Source organism: Stegostoma tigrinum, chromosome 18 (genome assembly GCF_030684315.1).
Source record: "Stegostoma tigrinum isolate sSteTig4 chromosome 18, sSteTig4.hap1, whole genome shotgun sequence".
Classification (NCBI taxonomy): Eukaryota; Metazoa; Chordata; class Chondrichthyes; order Orectolobiformes; family Stegostomatidae; genus Stegostoma; species Stegostoma tigrinum.
Window position 1 is genome coordinate 27,320,190 of NC_081371.1, and position 19,475 is coordinate 27,339,664.

A 19,475-nucleotide genomic window follows, 5' to 3' on the forward strand; every position below is an offset into this window, starting at 1 on the left:
TCATAATCTGAAGATGAGACGTTCCTCCATTTTGCTTTGTGATTCGCCGGAACACTGCAGCATGTCAAGGACAGACAGATGGGCATGCGAGCTGAACACTGTGTTAAAATGACCAGCTATGGGAAGGTCAGGGTGCTGCTTGCACACAGAGCGGACGTTTTCTACGAGGCTGCATTTGGTTCCTCCAATGTATGGTAGGCCACGTTGAGTGTAGCGAATACAATACACATGCTTGGAGGAGGTGCAGGTGACATGCTGCTTCACCTGGCAAGTGTTTATGCCCTTGGTGGTGAGCAGGGACGAGGTGAAGGGGCAGGTGTTGCACCTTCTACAGTTACGTGGGAAGGTGCTGTGGAAAGGTGGGGTGGTTTTGGTGGTTGTGGAATAGGCTAGTATGTCCTGGAGGGACTGATTCCTGCAAATTGCAGACAGGGGAAGTGAAGGGAAGGTGTGTTTGCTGGTGGCATTCTGTTAGAGTTGTCTAAAATGGCAGAGAATGATCCTTTGATTGTGAAGGCTGGTGGGATGAAAAGTGAGAACAAGGGAGGACCTGATCGTGCTGTTGTGAGTGATGGGAAGGGGCTAGGGCAGAAGCACGAGTGATAGTTCAGATGTGGTTAAGGGCCCTGTTAACCACAGTGGATGGGAAACCACAGTTAGAGAAGAAGGAAGCCATGTCAGCAGTGCTGTTTTGAAAGGTAGCATCATCTGAACAGATGCGACACAGGCAAATGTAGACTGATGTATGCAGTAAATTAGAAATGTTGAGAGAAGAAAAAATGTGAAGTCTTCAGCATCGTGCTTTTAACAGTTGACAGTTATGTAAAAATAGTTTACGAAAAGATGTTAACATGAATAATTTAATCAAACAACTGCTAAATATATCAACAGCATGATTTTTGGTTGGTCTTCAAAGACAAAGGAAAGGAAGTTTTCTGTTAACAGTGGAAAGTTTAGTGGCTTTTTAATGATTACTGAAAATTTGTTTCCAGCAAATATATCTATCAGTACTTCTGGGTCCAGTTACCAATCATCCAGATTTTTTAATTGGTGCTTTTCTTTCAACATTGTCAATCTATTTTTTTGAAATGTATTAAAGTTGCCATTAAAATGCCTTTTGGAAAGCCTAGTCCAATGTTGCTCTCTAATAATATGTCTCACTTGAAACCTCAAAGGACCAGAGTCTACTGTTTTGATGTGATATTTCTTTTTTTCTGTCTAATTTTCATCCAATCACAGTGAGAGTGCCCATTTAGTTGTAATTTTGTTTTGCAATTTTACATCCATTAGCATTTATCTCATCTTGGATACTTAAAGCCAGCAAAGAGTTGAAATATTCATTCCTCTCCAATCTCCACTTCATTTCTATGTTCCTCAAACATGCTGTTGAATCCCAACTCTTCATACATTTTCCAATATTGAAAAATTGAATCTCTTCAGATTAGCTGCTATTCTCTATATATCACCAAAACTGCCCTGGCCAAGGTGGCATACTGTGGCTGTGACCCTCCTCAAACTTCTGCACTATTCAGTACAGCTGATCAGACCATTCTCTGCCATTAACTTCATCAAACCCCACTGGACTGCCATTGCATGTTGCTATTTCTCCCTCTGATTGCAACCAACACAGTTTCATTGGCAGAACAAATCAAACTCAGCCAAGTATCTCCCTACCAGTCTACCTTTGATCATCAATAAAGTGATGGAAGGGGTCATCAGTGCTATCAAGCAGCACTTGCTTAGTGTTAGCCTTGAGTTCTGAGGGTCACCGGACCCAGAATGTTAACTCTGTTTTTTTCCTTCACAGACGCTAATAGACATGCTAAGCTTTTCCAGCAACTTTGTTTTTGTTAGTGATAGCCTGCTCACTGACATGCAGTATGGATTGGCTTGGAGCTATCAGTTCCCTGCCTAGTTACAGACCTGGTTCAAACATGAGCAAAATATCTGAACGCCAGGGATGAAGTGACAATGACTGTATTGGCATCAAGGCTGCATTTGAATGAGTCAATGATTCCTAGCTAAACTGCATTCTGTGGGAATCAAGGAAAAACTTTCCACTTGCTGGAGGCAAGCCTGGCACATAAGGAGGTTGCTGCTGATCACCACAGGAGCTCCTAGGTCCACCCATCTTCAGCTGCTTTACAAATGACCTCCCCTCAATCAGAAGGGCAGTAGTGAGGATGTTCACTGACGATTGCACAATTTTCAGCACCTTTCATGACTCCTCATATCAAAGCAGTCAATTTCCAGTTGTTGCAAGACTGGTCAATATCCAGGCTTGGGCTGAAAAAGCACAAATAACATTTACACCACAAAGGTGCCAGGCAATTATCACAACCAACAAGAAAGAATCTAACCACAATCCCTTGGAGCTCAATGGTGTTACCATCACTGATTCCCCAACTATCAGCATCTTGGGAGATACCATGACCAGAAACAACTGGATCAGCTGTATATATTCACAAGGACTGCAACGGCAAGTCAGAGGCAAGGAATCCTGCAGCAAATAACTCACTTCCTAACTCCCCAAAGCCTGTCCACCATCTACAAGGCACAGGTCAGGACTGTGATAGAATACTACCCTCTTGTCTGGACGGGTGCAGCTGCTACAACACTCTGGAAGGTTGACACCGTTCAGGATAAAGCAGCCAACTTGCATAGCATGACATTGTAAGCATTCACTCCTTTACAAACTACAAAGAGTAGCAGCGGTGTATACTATCTACAGGAAGAAAGTACAAGGCCCCTTGGACAACATCTTCAAAACCTCTAACTACTACCATAAAGAAGGACAAAGGCAGCAGATACATGGAAATAATATCACCCACAATTTCAGCTCCAGGCAAATCACATCCTGACACAGAATTATATAAGTATTCCTTCACTGTCACCGAGTCAAAGTCCTGTGACTCCCATCCTAAAAGCATTGTGGTCTACCTACACTAAATAGACTGAAGTGGTTAAAGAAGAGAGCTCACAACCCCCTTCAAGGGCAATTAGGGATGGGGAATAAATGCTGGCCGGTGATACCACTTTCCCTAAAAAGCTTTTTAAAAAAATCTATCCCCTTGCTTGTTCATTGTTCCAACTGTGACTTCTCCCACTTAAAAAAAAACACTGCCAACCACAGAGAAGGACAACTTTCAGCTTAGTGCAAAATGACTGAGTCTTAACAAACCAAGCGAAGAGCCATAAGATGAATCTAGGGCTGGAACACAAGATGTGTGTCCTTGTGCACAGAGTAATGGTGGCAGAGGTACGTAAGTTGTTAGTTTCTGAGCTCTCAGGTCCAGTGTTAAAGGGCTGAAGCGGTGTGTAAATTGACCCAAGAACTACCATGTTGATGTGTTGCTGCTAGTGGCTTTCTGAAGCTGACCTGCATAGACCGTGTAAAGAAGATAGTGGCAATGGAACATGCCAAATCATCAAGCTGCATACATAGTAGGATAATGGCTGAGAGAAGCAAACAGCGAGCTATAGCTGCCAGAATCTATTTACAACATTAAATGCAAATTAACGTTAATATGTCCAGAAAGAATATTGAAAATTCACAATGGGTAGAGTGAGCAACAGCCACAATCTTACCCTTCTGTATCATTGCTCCCACCTCTTCCAATCCTCCATACCCTCCCACACCCTCCAATTCTCCATAGCCTCCCACACCCTTTAGCTCTCTAACAGAGCTTTTATGCTCTCTCCTTCCTTTCATTCCACTCTAGTTGCGAGAGCATTCAAATATTTTGGTACAATTTTCTGAAACTATACTTTCTCCTGCCTCCCTTCCTTCTCTAAAACTGAAAGCCTTCTCAAAGCCTAACTTTTCAAGCAAGTGATAGAATAATAGAAAACCTACAGTGCAGGTAGATGGCATTTGGCCCATCAAGTCCACACCAACCCTCTGAAGAGCATTCCAACCTGACCCAGGCCCACACACCATTTTCTGTAACCCTGCATTTCTCATGGCTAACCCAACTAGCCTGCACATCTCTGGCCACTATGGAGCAATTCAGCATGGCCAATTCACCTAATGTGCACATCTTTGGATTATGGGAGGAAACTGGAGCACCCAGAGGAAACCCACACAGACATGGGGAGAACATGCAAACTCTACACAGACAGTTGCCCAAGGGAAGAATCAAACCCAGGCCCTAGTGCTGTGAGACAGTAGTGCAAACCAAAATGCCCCACCCAGCCAGTATTCTCTTGGGACACTTTTCTAAATTCAAGGCAATGTATAAATGCAAGTTGTTCTTCTTTACACAAGTAAAATGTTCCCTTGTAGAATGGAGTAGTGATTTAAATACAATCACCAGAATTTTAATTTAGAGGTGCTAGAGTACCAATGGATACCATTGAAGTTAAATGGATTAAACAAGCAGATCAGTACAGAACACAATACGGGCAGAAAAGATTTGAACATGCTAATGTTTGTGTAACATAGGAAGCCAGAAAGAAGAACACAGCATTTAAAATTATCAACTCTGGATGTGATAAATACATCGCTAAGAGAATCAACACCCAACAGCCTTGGCCAAGATGGGCAATATTATTGATGCAGAAGTTACTTTATTGTTGCAGTGCTAAAATTATTGGATCTAAAGTGTACCTCAGATTAGAACAGAATATTAATTGTGATAACAGCCTGCTTCAGACTCAGTGGTCACAAGAAGAACATAATTGAGAGCAATGAGAAAATAAATATGATAAATAAGTAAGTCAAGAACATTAAAATCAATGTCAATAAATCCAAACCAAGGGAGATTGATGAAGTTAGGTGCTATGTGCAAGTTCTCTTTTACAATTTAAACTCAAATCCCTATTTTAATATGTTCATTTGAGACTTTAACCAATAAGGCAATAGGAAACTGTCTGGTGCAGTCTTTCTTTCATTAGCCAAGGTTAAGTGAAGCTTATGACTAATTGATTAAATGATGTGTGATTAATCACTAATAAGCTCCTAAGCAGACTTAATAAGACTGATGTCATCTTCCACCATCTCCCAACTGGTTCCTTAGTTATCCCTCCTCCTCACTATGGTCTGCTTATTAAAATATTCTTTACACCTCTTTTAGGGAAAAAGGAACCATGTGCAGGCAGGGCCCAATCTTTGATATTCTTCAGCTAATGTATTAATTCTCACTTAACAAGGAAGTTCCTGTTGAACCAGACACTTAGTTATCCCTGACCATTTGCTGTACTCACAGACATCTGTCAAATTATGTTTTTTCCCCTCATTGTGTTTGAATATCTTGAATAATTTTAATTACTGTTATTTTCCACAAAAACTACAAGATTTAGTGTAAAAAAAATCCTAATAAGTTCAAAACCATACACACCTAATACAGAAGATCACAAAGTACTATTACAAATGCAAAATATATTAACAAATTGTTGTCCTTGAAGTAAAAAGAGTGAAATATTCTTCAATATTATTGAGTGATGAAAGTCTAAAGTGTTATACAATTGCAATCTTTACAATATTAACCCTAATACTAAGGTTACCTTAAGTCAATTCCATTACTTCTAACAAATTGAAATAACAGCAGTGCAGAAGCACAGCCATAGTTATGATTTCTTAACAAGACTTAATAGACTCCGCTTATTCACCTTTAGAAGTATAGATCCAAGCTACATATAAGCTAAACAGGGCCCTCAGCCTTGCTTCTGTAACTCTATTAGTGTATTGTCTTCACTCTGTTCAAAAAAATCCTATGATGCAGTTTTTTAATCAAGTGAAGCTAAGCAGTGTCAAATGGAAGGGTACCAAATCTGCATTGGCTACTGTTAAGCAGAATAATATATTAGATTGTATTTTAAATGAGTGATTATAACTAAATTAAGTCAATCATTACTTTTCCTATTAATCTAACATGTCTAACAGACAAATTGAAATTTCTTGGACATGGGACATAATTGTTGGCTTGTGGAAAGTGTCATGTTTTCTACAGCATAACTTTCTGAAGATGTCTGATAACAGATTTATTTGTGGGAAAAGTAATTGTAGAAGCCAAATAATAGTAATAACAAGTTGATTGGATAAATTCCTTAAGTAGTGAGTCATAAAAATGACAGTGATTCCAGTTTTCCAGCTCTTGCCAGTAGAGGACTGGGTCTCCACATGATTTTTGATATTTTGAAATGATCTTTATATTAAATAATTTTGGATTTTACAGATAATACAAGAGTGCATGTTAAAGCAGGGTAGTCAAAATTGAAGAAAAGAAATTCAAGGATATCAATCATGAATTATCAGCTAAGCATAAGAATCACAAATGGAACCTAGCATTGAGAAATGTAAGTTGATCCACAGTGAGCTAATAATAATGAATAGGATTAGAAATTCAAAGCCACTTTCTATGAGACAGGAAAAATCTTTTGTGTTAATTGAACAAAAGTAGAAAGTATCAACACATATCAGACCGTATCACTGAATCCAACAACAAATGATACTGTAGCTCTAAAAATACTAATGATTCAATTGAGAGTGTTGTGCACACAATATATGTAATATTTCTTATTTTTCGTATGTATATAATGTGTTATCCACATTCATCATATTGTATCTACTTAGTGGTTGCATGTTTAATTTCCTTTTCTTTCTATTGCTGACTATTTTCTATTTATTTTTACTATCACATTATGTACAAATGTTATTCTTCTCACTAAACACCAGCAAAGAAATCTATGCAAAGCCATTTGACCTGAAAAATCCCCTACCCAAACACATTCCAACTATGTGACAACTCAACACCAGCTAGACTGTTAAGGAAATTATACTAAAAACAAGTAAAACAATAAATTTTCATCTTTTAACTCATCAACACATGAGACAAAGTGGTCAATCAACCTTATGTCCTGCCCTGGTATTTTCAGGCTCTACGTATCTATCTGATCCAAACAATCTCATTAAAAACATTGTCAAGCTACTACAGCATAGTTGTGACCAGAGTCAGCTTACACAGTGGCTCACCCACCCAGAGGCCCAGCAAACTTTGGCACAATGCTACTGACACTACCAACATTTCAGAGTCTTAATACAATAAAATATCTTGAGGTGCTTCACAAAAAAAATCATTATAAACCAAACATGAAAATGGGACATCTGAAGTCACATGACTTTGAATTGTTGCCTGGCCTGTTGTGCCTCTCTAGCTCCATAGTGAATTATCTCTGACTCCAGCATCTGCAGTTTTTGCTGTCTCTGATCATTTTACGACTTTTTTTTTAAAACCAGGAACCAATATGGATCAATAATTACTCAGTACTCAGTGAGTCGAACTTGCAATTTAGGATGTGGGCAGCAGGATTTTGAATGGCATCAAGTTTACAGAGAGTAGAAAATGAGTGACCAGGGGTGTATTTGAATAATGAAGTCTGAAATCAACAAAGGTACTAATGACAGCTTCAGCAGTAGATGAGTTGAGGCATGCGTGGAGTTAGTAATGCTACAGATCTAGAAATAAGCAGTTTTACAGATGACATGCTTATACAATTGGAAACACGTTTCCAGGTCAGGTATGATGTTGAATTTTCCAAAAGTCTGGTACAACCTCAGATGGCTGCCTGGTAGAAGGATTGAGTCTACAGCTAAGGAATGAAAGACAATCATTTTGTCTTCTCAATATTTAACAGAGAAAATTTCTGCTTTAGTGCTAGATGTTAGACAAGCTGGTTAATGATTTAGTATTGAAAGAGATGGTCGTGCAGTACAACTCCAAAACATCAATCTGCATATGAAAACTGATACTGTGTCTTCAACCAATTTTGCTAAGGGACAGCTTGGTGCTAGGAAATAGTGAGGCTGAGCATAGATCCTTGGGCATTGTCAAGGGTAACAGCGTTAGAGCAGAAAGGGAATCTATTGCAGTTGATATTGTGGTTATGACTGAATTAATGAGAATTGAACCCAAAGAATACAGTCTCATCCTGCTGGCTGACAGAGCAGAGACATTGAAGGAGAATGTGAAATTAACCATGTCAAATGCTGCAGGCATGTCAAGTGGGAGTAGAGATAGTTGAGCTTTGTCAATGTCATATAAGGTATAATATGTGATTCCAAAAATACATGTTTGAGGACTGTGGAAACAGCAGAAACTCAATTGGAAGGATTCACCTAAGTAATTTTGTGACACCAGGTATGGATTTGAGACATCCAAAGACATTGGAGAGTAAAGGGAGAATGAAGACTGAGCATTGATTTTCAATCACATTTACAATTACAATTCAATCTAATTAAAATACTTCGACAATAAATTTGGACCAAAACAATATAATTCAATTATACTCTTTTTTTCAGCTTAACATCCATTTAATCCTTTGGCTGAGAATGCAAATAGTGGGAACTCTTCAAAAAGTGTATTTCTGTTTTCTGCTACATACATTACTTCTGTACCTCCCCTCTTGTCTATCTTCAGTACTGTTTTCCTACCTCCTCCTCCAGTGAGTCTATCTCTCTTCCATTTAATTCTTGCATTTTGGATATTTCTCGTTATTCTCTTTACTTCTGCCTTTTCCTTGTTTCTTTTTCTACCGTTTTATTTTGAATCTACTTCAGATAATTTTGCAGCTTCCATTTGAGAAGCAGAATGAGGCAGAGGGAAAGATGGGAGAGTTAAAAGAAAAAGGATGGTAACACTTATTAAGAGTTCAACAGAACAATATGGAATCGTGGATTGGTAACAACGTTTTTTAAATAGATTTTTTGAAATGGTTTGGGATGGAGATTCTTTTTAAAAAGCTCAGGAAGAAATAAGCTAATTGTTCCCTCATGGTCCATTTCTAATGATGTGAAAAGAACTTTGAACATCTTCTGTGTTAATTAACATTGAGAGAGTTCCTTATTAGATATTATACATTCACTGCAGTCATAATTACTATCTGTCATTGTTGGAGTTTAAATATCCCAAAAACATGCATGATTGGGAATGTTAATCAGTATGTGTGTGTCATTTCCAAACTCTTTGCAGTTAACAACCTGACATTTTATCAGATAGCTTTGTAATAGAACTAGAAATGCTCTTTTTGATAAATATTCATAATTTGAACTTGGATATAAAGGGGTTTCATTTAAAACTCTGCGTATGACTCAAAAATGCATCAGGCAATGAGGAGGTTAGTTGCAGATTTTTGGAACATATATGCAGACAGGACAGCAGGAGGAGTAAAATCATGCATTTTCAAAGGATAATATGAGAAGCAATCATGTAAACTAAATGATTCAGCATTTTTAAACGGTGTGTAGAAATAGAGACAGCTAGGGGCTCATAAGTAAATCTATCCATGTTACAGGACTAGTCCGAACTGTATTTAATAAATTAAAGGCACAATCATTTCATTAATACCCAGCTTCCCAATTTATCAAATGCTCCGTTCAAGTTAGATGTTGAGAAATCTCAACATGGAGATCAGCTACCTGGCAACTTCAGCTTGTTGCTTGCTCCAAAGAACCTCCACATTAAATACAAGGCAATAACATCTCAGGACGGTCTCATGGGCACTGGCCACAAGAAACTAGCATCCCTGGACACAGGCATCCAAAGTGCCAACCTCTAAAAACCCTCACGATTCATTTCTGATCCACTTACAGGACGCTTACACCCTTCAGTGCTGCACCCTGGACTGCACCGACAACAGTCAATGGAATGCAGCCCATGCTGCATCTGAGAGCTTATTACTCACACTCATTAAGCCTACCTGGTTGCTTTGCCTTGCACCATTTTGCCTTTCTGCTTTGCCCTCTCACCCAGAGCTACCAGGTTCATATTAATTATGTCTTATCATGCCATTTAGTGCAGATAAAAGGCAGGAAGCTTGTCATGGTTGTCAGCAGGCTTCAGTCAGATCAAGGGGGATAACTATCACTCAGAGGATCCTAACACAGTAAGTTAAGGGCAGTTTCCAGTACCAGTCCAGAGGCTCTGACACGGTCAGAGAGCCAGTTGGGCAGTCAAAATCAGGATCCTCTTGTGGGTCTTCTCCACCAGGACTGCTGCAACCGTGAACCTATGTGCTCTCTTGATCATTCCCTGACACATCTTGCAATGTCTTTCTGTGTACTACCTACACCACTTCACACTTTCATTGAAAGTAAGTGATAGGAATCATATATTCAGCTTCATTAAAATTGCATCAATCAGTACTTGAGTGCGAAACCTACAGCTTTCTGGTTTATGATCTCCAGGCAACTATAGTATTAGTCAATTAGGACCAAAATTGGGCACGAAATTCAGAGTGTCAAACAGGCTATTGGTTTTTGTTGTTATTGTTAGTAACTGTATTCATTACCTCTGAAAGTGGAAAGAGGTAATGTTTTCAGCACTGTTTGTCTGTAAACTGTATATCTCAAAAGCTAAGTGAAGAATTTCAACTAAACCTGCTACCTGGATAAGATACAGCTGAAGCAAGAATTGATCACATTTTGGCAAAGATCCAGATTCAAATTTGTTTTAAAAGATCTGTTAACATGAAGAGATGGATAGATTGACTTTTCCAGACTGGTGTAGGTTGTTTTATTTAGAATATTGTTGATAGTTGTAAAATGTAATGGATTATCTCCAGTGAATTCACAAAATTTGTCTCAGCTGTTAAAATGTGAGCAGAATTTTCAGAGCATATTGGTGAATGTATATTGGCCTGAAGCCTCCTAGTGAAAAGGAAGGTCTTAAAAGAATGATGTTTTCAGCTTTACAGTATAGACCATTGATCATCCAGAGGGAAGCCTCAAGGGTCATCAATATATTTGTAATGACTTTGAGTTCACACAGCATGGCGAGAATATGTGCTAATTTGCACCTTCTTCACTTACTTTCAGTTTGCCTTCAGCTTTTGGCCAAAATAGCCACCATACTGTTACTATGGCAAATAGTTCATTACCTAGAAGTTATTTCATGACCTGGGAATGATCCCTCAGAACATGTAGGCCAGGGGCACACCAGTATCAGACCTCAATGTTTACTTAATTGAGGTCTGATGAGATTTTAGGGTAACTCACCAACGGGAGGACTCTAATCTTGAGCCATTGCATTTTTACCAGTGACCCTCAGCTAGATCCTGAAAGAGACAGTAAATAATCAGAAGGGAAGGTGATATTAGAAGAAGAGAACAGAAGAGAAACATCGAATGGGAGCCTGCCATACCCTTGAGCACTGCAGTGGAGGTAGGAGGGACATCCTTCAGCAGATTTTTTAAATGATTTGCTGCAGTGCTTCCATGGGAATATAAAGACAGATAATACCTGTATTAGACCACTACACAAAATTGGGCACCCTGAACAGAGCAGGCCTGTATTCAAAGATGCCCAGTTTTGGATATAGGTCTGGTACACGTGTTAATTGGAGTCCTCTTTGCTTATTCATTAATAAAATGTGAGCATTGCTGGCGGGGTCACCAAATAATGTCCATCTCCATAATCGCCCTTGAAAATCTGATGGCCAGTTATAGGAGCATAACCAAACTCATAGTTCTGTTAGAAAGGGAATTCGAAGATTTTGATCCAGCGACAGTGAAGGTACAGTGATATATTTCCAAGTCACGATTTTGCGTAACTTGGAGTGGAACTTGGAGGGGTTAGTGTTCTCATATGTCTGCTGCACTTATCCTTCTAGGTAGCAGAGATCCCAATTTTGGAAGGCACTGTTAAAGTATCCATCCTGGTGTTGCTGCGGTGCATCTCATATATGGCATTTACTGCTGCTACTGTGCACTCATGCTGGAAGGATCGATTGTTGAGGTAATAAATGAGCTGCCTTTTGAGTGGATTACTTTCTCCTAGATAATGCCGAGCTTCTTCTGTGTTATTGAAGCTGCAATCATCAAGGGGAATGGAAAAGTTTTTCAGCTTCTGGCTGAAGTGCTTTGCAGGTAGTAGATAGGCTTTAGGAGGTTGGGAAGTGAATTATTCGCTGCAAAATTCTTAGCCTCTGATCTGCTCTTGTAGTCTTGGAATTAATATGGTTAGTCTAGTTTGTGGTCAGTGGTACTTTCCAGGTTGCTGACTATGAATGGGGCGGCACGGTGGTTTAGGGGCAGCACGGTGACTCAGTGGTTAGCACTGCAGCCTCACAGCACCAGGGACCCGGCTTCAATTCCAGCCTTGGGCAACTGTCTCTGTGGAGTTTGCACATTCTCCCCGTGTCTGCGTGAGTTTCCTCCAGGTGCTCTGGTTTCCTCCCACAGTCCAAAGATGTGCAGGTTAGGTGGATTGGCCATGCTAAATTGCCCATTGTGTTTAGGGGTGTGTGGGCTATAGGGGGACAGGTCTGGGTGGGATGCTTCAAGGGGCAGTGTGGACTTGTTGGGCCGAAGGGCCTGTTTCCACACTGTAGGGAATCTAATCTAATCTAATCTAATTGATTATGGGGCATTAAGTGATGATAATGCCATTGAACATCAAGTGGAGATAGTTATAATCTTTCTTGGCTCTTATGTGGCATGAATGTTACTTGCCACCTATCAATCCAAGCCTCGATTTTGGTACATATGGGCATGGACTGCTTCAACATCTCCGAAATTATGAATGAACATTATACAATCATCAGTAAACATCTCCACTTCTGACATTATGATGGAAGGAAGGTCATTCAGGATTTGCAAATGGAAAAACTTAACACCTGACTGATGAACACTTCAGCTTCAGAATTTAACCATATGACAGGTGATGCACTTCCAGTCAATATTGAGCACAGTAAATTGTTTAGACATCTGACTTGGACCTGAAAATCAACACTGACTTTCAATGCCCATATTCTTTCCTCTTTTTCTGTGAAACCAACACCAATACGTTGCTGAAACAAATGAGTTTCCACGTCTCCATTCATTAGCTTACCTCTACATCCTCAGGTTATATTGTTTAAAGCTAATTTGCACTCCTTGTGGTGGCAATTTGAATAACTTTAGCTCACTTTAGAACAAATAGTAACTTTATGTTTGCTTAAAGGAATTTAGTTTCCACACAAGTCAAATTTTAAACAACACCTGAAAGGAAGGCTCAAGATTTTCTTTCTTTAGATTAAACAGGACTGAAGTGTTCAAACAATGTATAGAAGTTGAATTTTAAAAGTGTTTTTCAACAGGGACCACTAGATGTCATTCTGCTATTCATCAGTTTGTTTTATGCTGAGGAGCCTATCACTGAAGAGAGTTCAGAACTGAGCAGGTAACCCATTCTTATTATTTTACCCAGCATATTGCCTTGTCAATATCTGATTGCAATGATTTGTTCCACTTGTTTTTTTCAAAGGACAAGACAATAAATACTTAGAAGATATTGTGAATATGAGAGACAACAGCGTTGATAGCATCCAACAGTGCATTGATGAAATTGAGGAACAAGACTGAAGTGAGCACATTTTCTATGATCACATAAGTGATCATTGCATTGTTAGAATAAAAAGAAAACATGTACATCTGTTGATTGTGTCCTCTGTGTATGTTACTCATGGCGATGGATTTTACCAGGAGATGCTAATTGAAAAGTCCATGGTGAGAAACTGGGCCATCTGTAATTAGACCAGAGTGGGACCTCTGTCTCTGCTGGCACCTCTGTAATCCCAACAGTATCAGAACTAAGTAGTGACCATTGCTGGGACTGTAGGCAGCCCAGGAAAATAAAAAGATGATGAAACTGGACTTCACATAAGCTGAGGATCTTAGTCAGGCTGTGGTGGACCCCCCCGAGTGCAGCAAATAGAAAGAAGGAGGAGTTCCAAGGCCAGGGATGTGTATAATCTTTAGGAATGGAAGGGGGTTGTTTTGGGTATTCCCTGATGAACACAGGGAACCTTGCTAAAAATAAATACGCACCTTTTCTGCTATGATTAGTTCACTTAAGGACCTCGAGATGCCCAAGGGTGGACAGGTTGCCCAATGCAATGTTTCCCCCCCCACCACCTCAGTAATATGGGACACAAGTCCACGGTAGTGGGAAGGTGGTGGGCAGATTCATTTACTTTACAAGACCCGTTCACTCATTCATCTTCAAGTATGCCTGGGTCAGGGAGGGGCCATTAAATTCACTTTACAAAGTGGAACAGATCAATGACTTCAACACAATCATTGAGTTTTGAAATAATCTATCATTCCATTAATTGCCATTGTGTAGTTTTTATATCTTACTGTGACTTTATTAAAGGATGATTTTTATTCACCAATTGTTCTTGCTATAATGATAGTTGAGCAATCAATGTAAGTACCATAGATATTGTACATGCTTTTGTGGAATTCATCTTGCTCATTTGGCAGATTTTTATGAAACTATTTTATTCGTCACTGGTTGCTGTGAGTCATAAACCATCTGACAGTACAACTCCTTGGTCTTCATTTAAGGAGTGTTCAGATGATATTAATGTGACTGACTATTGCCCAGATTAGGTTTCTTCAACTGAGGTTTCTGTGATGTTCACTGACAAATATGCTCTGTTTTATTTGCTTTATATTCTTTCTTTTGGTTATACTGTCTACTGAATCACATCACAACTGTTTTTAAATCACTGGGGCAACAATATTTCTGCTTTCTATACATCATTTATTTCTGTCGTTCATTTTTTCTCAATATTTATTCCTAATGATTATTCATCTTAGCTATAACACAGGAAGGCTTTGTACATTAAAGGCAACATATAAAAAGCAAGTTATTTTTGAATCTTTAATCATTCAAATTTTTAATCATTTTCTGCCTGATTTCATACATTTTTAAAACCAGTAGGTTTATGACATCAAACATATTTTTCAAGGACACTGTGGTATATCACTCTAGAGTAAGCAATCTAGACTCAGTGCCATTAGGTGCATAAAAATTGCTAAGGCTTGTTCACAGTGACAATGAGTTTATTCAATCAAATACTTTGATTCCTATAGGATTTTAATCAGCATTTTGAGGATTGTATTCTGCAGCTCTGTCAAACCTACAAAATTAGGAACCTTACATTTTGCTGCTTTTGGCAATTACAAGTTAGTACTGTTCAGAGCTTTGCTTTGCATAAGCAATTCATCCTTGGTGTATATTTATATCTGTAATCAAAGATATGTTTAAAAGTTGCCATAGTAACTAGCTTCAGTTGAATTAAAATGCACAATGGTTTCTCAGTTACCTTGATGGAGCTTAACAGCCCCACATTTGTTTGAGACCCTGCAACGGCCTTTTGAATGCCACTGCTTGCACCAGAATCCGTACATACAATTCCAAAGGTTTCATACTATCTATTGGTAAAACTCAGCAGCTGGGCAGCAGTATCAGAGCTGTAATTGCTGTCATCCATCAGCAGTAGAGTCACAGAATTATTTATCCCAATATTGCATGTTACAGGTATTAATCCCAACAACAAGGAACACATTTTAAATATAGGTTTGAGTCAGTGTCTAAAATATTGAAAAGCATGGTGCTAGCTGGTGCAAGCAAGATACCTAATTGAAACTATGTCTAATTGGACCATGTTGGTCAGACAGTTTTGCTCAAAATGAAGACTGCAATGTGCATATTAAGCAACATATCAATATATAATGCATTACACCAGTAGGTTTATGACATCAAACATATTTTTCAAGGACACTTTGGTATATCACTCTAGAGTAAGCAATCTAGACTCAGTGCCATTAGGTGCATAAAATTGCTTTAAAAGAGTCATAGAGATGTACTGCATGGAAACAGACCTTTCAGTCCAACTCATCCATGTCGACCAGTTATCCTAGATAAATTTAGTCCCATTTGCCAGTATTTGGCCCATATCCCTCTAACTCCTTCCTATTCATTTATCCATCCAGATGCCTTTTAAATATTGTAACTGTACCAGCCTCCACCACTTCCTCTGGCAACTCATTTCATAGCGTCACCACCCTCTGTGTGAAAAAGTTGCCCCTAAGGTCCTTTTTAAATCTTTACCCTATCACTTAAACCTATGCCCTCTAGTTTTTAACTCCCCCACCCCAGGAAAAAGACCTTGTCTATTTACCTTATCCATGCCCCTCATGATTTTATAAACCTCAGTAAGGTCACCCCTCAGCCTTCAAAAGCAATTGTTCAGATTCTTGTCTTCAGAAGGAAAATACTATCAGCAGCAAAGGCAAACACCTAGAGTAGCCGCCTAAAATTTTAATGAATCTAATCTAGAAAACTTGCAAAAGCTGAATAGCTTCAAAATACATTTATCAAAGCATTCAAAAAACAGGTCTGAACATAATGTATTCCATGATATAAAAAATTAAACTGGAATTGCTGTGCTCCACAGCCTCTCCTGCAGATATACCCTGTATTGCCCCACTGCTTTTTCTTTGCAATACACAGATGTACCATTAAGTACAATGGGACTTTATAAGTTACGGTACGGGATGTGAGTTAAGATTATGTGGGCATTTTTTTAACACATCCACACATGGACCTCTAAACTTTTTTAATCCATTTATAATCTTTTGAAGTTTGCTATTACCTAACTGTGAATCTTAACCATATTTTAAAATTTTGAAATGTAGGTTGAGAATCGCTGCTTGATGTGAGTTTGCTCACTGAGCTGGAAGGTTAGTTTTCAGACGTTTCGTCACCATTCTAGGTAACATCATCAGTGAGCCTCCGACGAAGCTTTGTCGGAGGCTCACTGATGATGTTACCTAGAACGGTGACGAAATGTCTGAAAACTAACCTTCCAGCTCAGCAAGCAAACTCACATCCAGAACCTCAACCTGAGCTACAACTCTTCTCAAAACTCGCTATCGCTGCTTGAATTAAAGTTCTGTCCCATAGATCCTCCTCCATGTATCTTCAGTGTGTTCATTTTGTAAAACATTGCACAAACTTCTATTTTTTTTTCCTTTAGTAGCTTAAGACTCTGGTATTGTTTTTTGTGATAGTCTTTGGCTTAATATGCATAGATCATTTAATCATAGAATCCCTACAATGTGGAAACAGGCCCTTCGGCCCAACAAGTCCACACTGACCCTCACAGCATCCCACCCAGACCCATCCTCCTAATATACACATCCCTGAACACTATGGGCAATTTAGCATACCAATCCAATTACACATCTTTGGCCTGTGGGAGGAAACCGGAGCACCTGGAGGAAACCCACACAGACACAGGGAGAATGTGCAAACTCTACCCAGACAGTCGCCCAAGGCTGGAATCGAACATGGGTCCCTGGTGCTGTGAAGCTGCAGTGCTAACCACTGAGTCACTGTGCCACCTCATGTCAAATCACTATTTTCTGATGTGCCTATCTTTTCATTTTGATGCTGCTTCTGTTAAGACGGTACCACAGCATCGGAAGCTGTTGATCCAGGCACTGTGCACACCAATAATGTTCATACCTAAGCTTACCTGATAACACAAGGTTCACTAATTTAAATATACATGACAGAGCTAGCACACTGTGCACATTATTACTTTTAACAGAAACTAAGTGACACGGTGGCTAAATAGTTAGCACTATTGCTTCACAGCACCAAAAACCCAGGTCAATCTTGCCCAGAGGTGACTGTCTGTGTGGAGTTTGCATTTTGTTCCCTTGTTTGTGTGGATTTTCTCCTAGTGCTGTGGTTTCGTCCCACAGACCAAAGATTTGCAAGATAGTTGGATTAGCCATGCTAAATTGCCCATAATGTGCAGGGTAGCTGGATTAGCCATCAGAAATGCAGGGGTGAGTTGTGTCTGGGCAGGATGTTCTTAGAAGGGATAGTGTGGACTGGATGGGCTGAATGGCTTGCTTCCATGCTGTAGAGATTCTATGATTCAAGAATGAAGTAAGGAGGCAACATAACTTGATTAAATCGCTTTAGAGATATTGCTGTGGAAGGTCCCACAGTTACTATTCCTTTCCACCAATGAAGAATTATGTGGTAGTACAAAGTTAGGAAATTTAGAAGCCATCCATTCTTACCCTAATTTCTGTCCTGACATAATGTGAATGCACAATTAATGGAATGTGTCTTCAGGTATCAGCAATTATTATATAGTTTGACAAAAATATGATGTCTTGGTCCCAGATTTGAGGGCAATCTGAAGCTGTAGAGATAGAACTATGGTATATTGTTATTGATTCCTAGTTACCATATCTATACTTAGTCTGAATTTTGAACAAGAAATCTAATCAATACTGTTTCACCTATCCATGTATGCATTCAATCTAGTGGTACATTTATGTCCAAGTAAGTGAAAGTAACATGATGATAGCTGCTGGTTTCTGAAGGTTATTAATTTTTAAGTGCACCATTCAGAAAATGCTGGCAGCTTGGTTTTTGAGTTTTGACTGCAAAACTTGCAAGCCTCAAACCTCATAAACGGTACCTTTATCCGAGGATCACTCCAGCATGTACCAATTAGGCCCTGGTGAGATTTCTTTTAAATCTAGGAGAGCTCAGATAGTAAAGGACATCTTCTGTGAAATTGGAAACAGGAACAGACTTTAAGTAGCAGATGCTGAAGTCAAACCTTAAGTAAAACTCCCAGGCAGAGATGTCATTACTACTTAAGCTAAATACTTCAAACTGGAATGGTCAGAAGAATTTGTGCAGAAAAAGTTCATTGTAGTTGGAAGAAGCCTGTAAAAATGTCTTTATTTCACTGTTTGCTTCCATTCTTTCACATCTACAACCATCTTCCTGCTACGTCCATGCTTTGAGTGTAGGGCATGAGAGCTGAAACCAGGAAGAAGCAAAAAGGCTTCAACAGCACCAGCATGGGCATCCAGCAATAGCCTCTGACTACCTAAAGCAGTGACCATTACAGAAAGTGTAATTCACAGCAACATTATCCCTAAATAAAATAAAATGCGCAGGAAGCTCAGCAGAATGCACAGCATCTGTGGAGAGAGAAACAGAGGTAAGTTTTTGAGTCCAATAAGACTCTTCCACTTAATAGAGTCTTCTGAAGAAGAGTCACATTAGACTTGAAACATTTCGTTCTATTTCTCTGTCCACACATGCTGTCAAAACTGCTGAGTTTCTCCAGCATTTTCTCTTTTTATTAACTCTAAATAAGTTGGAAGGAATTTTGAGTTGGAAGGAATTTGAATACCTGTTCAAAGCTCCAGGCAGTATCAAAAATTCTGCACAAAGCTGCAAATTGACATAACAATTTTCATCACTTAACTGAAAGGCAATGAATCTCTTATCTGAACATAGTTTGTTCTGACAATGTTGCAAAACTCATTTTTATGGACCTTTAAATGACCAAACCAGACATACAATGAAGGCTTCTACAAAGTGGACAAGTCAATTTTGATGGCGTTCTTAAAAATCCAGAAAAGATATGAGCAACACTGTAAGATTAAATATGAGTGAGGCTGAACTTTGGAATACACTATCTGGAATGCATGTCAGAAGCAGATTTAGAGATAATAAGATCACTGCAATTTCATGACAGCAAAGATAGCCAATAGAATAACCAAGCTTGTGCTAACCTCTAAACCAACAGATGCATTCCAAAATGACATCTTGGATGAACCCAACTGCTGTACTGTGGAAGTACTAGAGCAAAGTGAATGGATAT

General features: G+C 39.1%; 1 long non-coding RNA gene across 2 annotated transcripts in view; it reads left to right on the forward strand.

Annotated features, from left to right (window-relative positions):
• The window catches only part of LOC125460665 (uncharacterized), a 52,433-nt gene that overhangs the window by 21,896 nt on the left and 11,062 nt on the right, over nt 1-19,475 (forward strand). The window contains exons 4-5 of one of the 2 annotated variants that reach the window (XR_007249308.2): nt 13,074-13,156; nt 13,241-13,339. This is a non-coding gene — a long non-coding RNA (uncharacterized LOC125460665). Of the gene's footprint in view, nt 1-13,073; nt 13,157-13,240; nt 13,979-19,475 lie in introns of those variants that run through there. The other variant, XR_007249307.1, reaches the window with a different exon arrangement.